Genomic DNA, 5,219 nt, shown 5'->3' with positions numbered 1-5,219 from the left:
TAAAATTGTGAGAAGGCAAAGGAAAAATAGCTAAAACAATCTTTTAAAAAGAATGAAGTGAGAAATCAGTCTACCTGACTTCAAGACTTATGGTATAGTAATAGTAATCATACTATGTGGTTTTGGCAGAGGGATGATCAATGGAACAGAAAAGATAACCCTGAGGATGGTGCAGGACAGAGTGGCCAACAGCCTACAGAGCAACATGCCCAAGTTTTATTGTGACTACTGCAGTACGTACCTCACCTGTGACTCTCCATCTGTGAAAAAGACATACTGCAGTGGTAGGAAACACAGAGAATGTGAAAGACTACTATCAGAAATGGATGGAAGAGCAGGCTCAGAGCCTGACTGACAAATGGATGCATTTCAACACAGAAAGTTACCTCCTACTCTATTCTCTGCTCCTACTCCTGGAGGGGCAATGATCCCACCTCCCCCAGGTCTCCCGGGTCCTCTTTACCTTGGTATGATGCCAGGACCCCATATGGGGGCCCTACCATAAGGCAAATTATGGGCCCTCTGCCTGGGGTGATGCCAATGGGACCTTCTCCTGGAATGAGGCCACACATGGGAGGCCACATGCCAATGATGCCTGGTCCCCCAATGACAAGACCTCTCACCTGTCCCATGATAGTGCCCACTTGGCCAGGAATTACACAACTGGACAGATAAGAATGGAGGGGAGGCCTCTTTATATCAGTTTTATATACTGGTTCTACGTCACCAGGAGACAAGGTGCCATGACTTTGGGTGTTTTCTAACAGCGTGACAAGGAAGACTTGCTCCCCCTTCTTGTTAAAGACAGAATAGTTTTGGAGGGAAGTGGGAAAAAACAATGCAGTTTTCATTTGTATTGTGAAATGTGAAAATAAAATTGTCAACACTTAAAAAAAAAAGAAGACTCCAAAATAGTTACATATAAATACACCCAACCGATTTTTTTTTTTTTTTTTTGCAGCTGGACAGTAGGGGGATCTGAACCCTTGCCCTTGTTATTACAACACCGTTGTCCAACCAACTGAGCTAACCGGTCAGCCCCTTCAACTGAGTTTTTCTTTAATAGACTTTATTATTTTTTAGAGGAGTTTTAGCTTTATAGAAAAATGGCACAGAATGTAGAATTCCCATAAGCCCTCTATTCCCTCCCTTCTCCACCCCCAATTTCTCCTATTATTAACATCTCGCCTTAGTGTTATACCTTTGTTACAATTAATGAACCAATATTGACACATAAACTAAAATTCACAGTTTATAGTAGGGTTCACTCTTTGTGCTGTACAATTCTATGGGCTTTGACAAATGTGTAATGTCATGTAGCCACTGTTACAATATCATACAGAAGAGTTTTACTGCCCTAAAAATGCCCTGTGCTCCAGCTACTCAACCCTTCCCCTATCCTAAAATCTTGGCAACCACTGATATTTTTATAGTCTCTATAGTTTGGTTTTCCAAGAATATCATATAATTGGGATCATATAGTATGTAGTTTTTTCAGACTGGCATTTTTCACTTAGCAATATGCATTTACAATTCCTTCAGGTCTTTTCATAGTTTGATATCTCATTTTATCACTGAAAAATACTCCATTATCTTTTGATTGGTGTATTTAGATCATTTACATGTAAGGTAATTATTGATATGTTAGTACTTTAGTCTGTTATTATTTACTTTCTATTTGTTTCCTCTGGTTCTCATTCCTCTTTTTTTTTTTTTTCTTTCTTGCCTTTCTTCAGCTGACGTGAACATATTTTAGAATTCCATCTTTATTTATGGTACTTTTGAGTTTGTCTCTGTATAGTTTTCTTAGTGGTTCCTCTGGTTGTTAACACATGCTACTTACAACAATGTACTGGTGTCAACATTTACCACTTCTAGTGAGGTGTGTAAACCACTTGGGCCCCTTTGGCTTCCCCAACTTTAAATATTATAGAGTATCAGAGAGTGTTATAATTTTTGTTTTAATCATCAAATATGACTTATAGAATTCATAAGGAAAAGAACTGTCTATTGTGTAGTCCTGTATTTCTGCTCTTTGTGTTGTTCCTTCTTCTTTCCTGATGGTCTAAGTTTCCTTTTTTTTATCATTTCCTTTCTGTTTGATAAACTGCTATTAGCCAGTCTTTTGAGGGTAAGTCTTCTGGTCACAAAATCTTTTAGTTTTTATTCATTTGTGAATGCTTTTATCTTTCCTTCGTTTCTGAAAAGACAGTTTTGCCAGATATGGAATTACGGGTTGACAGTTTTCTTTCAGCACTTAAAAAATACTTGTCCACTTCCTAATTTGTGGTTTTAGGTAAGAAATCCATTCAAATTTGTGTTCCCCTACAAGTAATTCACTCTCTCTCTCTGGCTGCTTTCGGGACTTTTTCTTCGTCTTAACTTTTCAAAAGTGTAATTATGATGAGTCTTGGCATTGATTTCTTTAAGTTTTTCCTGTTTGGGAATCATTCAGCTTCTTGGATCTCTAGGTTGGTGTCTTTCATTAAATTTGGGACATTTTCAGCCATTATTTCTTCAAATACTCATTCATCTCCATTCTCTTTCTCCTCTATTTTCTGTAACTCCAATGATACTGTTGGATATTTTGTTATTGTCCCACAGGTCCCTGAGTCTCTGTTCATTTTTTCCAGTCTATTTTCTCTACATTGCCCAGATTGGGTGAATTCTATTGTTCTGTCTTTAAGTTCATGGATTCTATCTCCATCTCTCTGGTATACTGTTGAGCCTATCCAGTGAGTTTTAAATTTATTGTATTTTTCTTTTTTTTTTCCTATGAAGAACAGAGGTTTATTTGGCTCATGATTCTGGGAGAGCTGCGTCTGGCACAGGCCTCAGGCTGCTTCTACTCATGGTGGAAAGTGGCAAGCAGCTGGAGGGGACAAGCAGATCACATGGCGAGAGGAAGCAAGAGAGGAAATTTATTGTATTTTTCAATTGTATAATTTCCATCTCTTTTTTTATACAACTTCTATTATTTTCTATTTTTTCATTTGTTTCAAGAAAATATGTAATTGTAGCATTTTTGTAATGTCTGCTTTAACATTATCAGATAATTCCAACATCTGATTCATCTCAGTGTTGGCATCAGTTGATTTTTTCACTCAAGTTATGATTTTCTGGTTCTTGGTTTATATTCTGGACATTTATCTATTATGTTAGGAGACTCTGAGACCTATTCAAATATTCTATTTTACAGGAAGTCTCTCTGTACAGGTTTAGCATACAGGTCTTAGCCTACTTTAGTGGGCTGCGATTCCAATGGTAATTTAATTTTCAGAGCCCTTGTAGTGTTATTTTGGTCTGCTTGGTTTATCTGGCGGTGCTGGGGCTCCCACTGGTCTTTATTGGTCCTGCCTGAGAGGGTAGGAGGAACTTTCTCTGGCTGGGCTGCCACATATCGCTTGTTGAGGGAGGGATGTGAGGAATCCTCCTGTTGGTGCCCCTCAGCTACCCAGGTATCCCTGGGCCCTGGAGGAAAGTCTCAGTTCCACTGAGACAAAGTGGTTTCCTGGCTACATTATCTGTTAAAAATCTTTTTTTCTATTTTGCTAATATAGGCCCAGTTACATATGGATATCAAAAGTCACAAAGAAACCTTTGCCTAATACAGGCATTTAACCTATTTTCTCCACATGTAATTAAATTAATGAGTAGGGAAAAAATTAATGTCAATACAACAGGATCTAAATTGAGCTTAAAGTCATATACATATGGATACTATTGAGGAACACACACACACCTCTGCTTAGGCCATTTCCTTCCAATCTGCTCAGGGAAGGTTTCTATATCAAGTACCATTGGATTTATGAAGCCACCAAAGGGGCTGGGGAAAATGGAAGGGGGTGGAAGAGGGCAAAGCCCTTTTCTCCTAGGGCTCTCTGAGTGGCAATACCTGCATGGATGCTTCTGCTTGGAAATCTCAACTCTGAAAGGCTGAGTAGTGCCAGGAGAATGGTAGCTCGAGGACTACCTAAAAAGCCTTGGTTCTTCTCTGAGCTCTGGTGGGGTAGGAGGCTTAATTCAATCAAATGCACCAAAGTAGAAAGATGTGTTTATTTGGGGGCAGAACCTTCAGCCCTATATGTTTTCTTTTTTATTTATATACTGTGTTTGCTGTAGACTGAATGTACCCCCAAGACTCATTAAAACTCATTCCCCCTTTAAGAGGGTGGGAAGTCCTATTACTGTATTTGAAAGATGGGGCCTTGAAGAGGTGATTGGATTGTGAGCACTATGTCCTTGTGAATGGATTGACCCATTCATGAAGTAATGGGTATAGTTCCAATGGATTTAAAAGGAGAGCAAGTGAGGAGTTACTTTATCTCTTGCTCAGCCATCCACCATGTGACACTGTGCATCGCTGTAGAGTCACCACCACCACCAAGGCCCTCACCATATGTATTTCCTGGACTTTGGACTTCCAAGCCTCCAAACCTGTATGAAAAAAATTATATTTCTTTATAAATTACCCAGTTTCAGGTATTCTGTTATAAGCAACAGAAACGGACTAATATGGTATTGTTCCCAAGAAGCATGTAAAGTGATTTTAATGGATACATAATATATAAGAAAATATAAATTAGGTGTAGGGGGAAAAAGAGCAAGAGGAAAACAAGGGACAGGAATAACGTTGGTGCATAACTGCTTTCCTGTGATTTTCTACATGTACAATAAATAGCCCGTGAGAAGGCACACGGCTGGAGTATTTCCTGTGCCATCTTTGACTGGAACCTTAGGAGTGAACAAGACTGGGCAGGGGGGCACAAGGGTGGACTCTTAATATGGAAGGACCCTCAAGATATGTGACAGAGGGAGACAAGTTCCCATCGGAATTTCCTTGTAATACTCCATAGATTTCCTTTTCCAGAAACATGTTTGATTTCTTCTTAAAGATTCCTGAGTTCTCACTTTGAGAATGGCCATAGTCCTGAGCAGTGTAATCTTGTTGGAGACTCAGGCTATTAAGTTCCTAAGGGATCACATCTCAGTTGGGGTCCATTACAAGTCAGAGACTATGTAAATATGCAGAGTGTGTGAGCCAAGGCTAAAACTAGTCATTAATTCCTCAAACCCTTGTTTTTAAAATTCTTCTATCTAAGCCAAAACTGTTAGATACAGACTTGCAGAGTCCCTCCCCAGTCAGCTGGGAATCTAGGTGATGCTGATGACACGCAGGAGCCGAGAAGTAGCCACGAAAGTAGTGCTGTGCCTGGTGA

The 5,219-nt window shown here is 39.4% G+C and overlaps 1 pseudogene; it reads left to right on the top strand.

Annotated features, from left to right (window-relative positions):
- The first annotated feature begins 205 nt into the window (after positions 1 to 205).
- On the top strand, positions 206 to 675 carry LOC134364196 (U1 small nuclear ribonucleoprotein C-like; annotated as a pseudogene).
- The last annotated feature ends 4,544 nt before the right edge of the window (positions 676 to 5,219 follow it).

This window comes from Cynocephalus volans, chromosome 1, assembly GCF_027409185.1.
Source record: "Cynocephalus volans isolate mCynVol1 chromosome 1, mCynVol1.pri, whole genome shotgun sequence".
NCBI classification, from domain to species: Eukaryota; Metazoa; Chordata; class Mammalia; order Dermoptera; family Cynocephalidae; genus Cynocephalus; species Cynocephalus volans.
The sequence above is the reverse complement of the archived record's forward strand: the minus strand, read 5'-3'. Positions and strand labels throughout refer to the sequence as shown.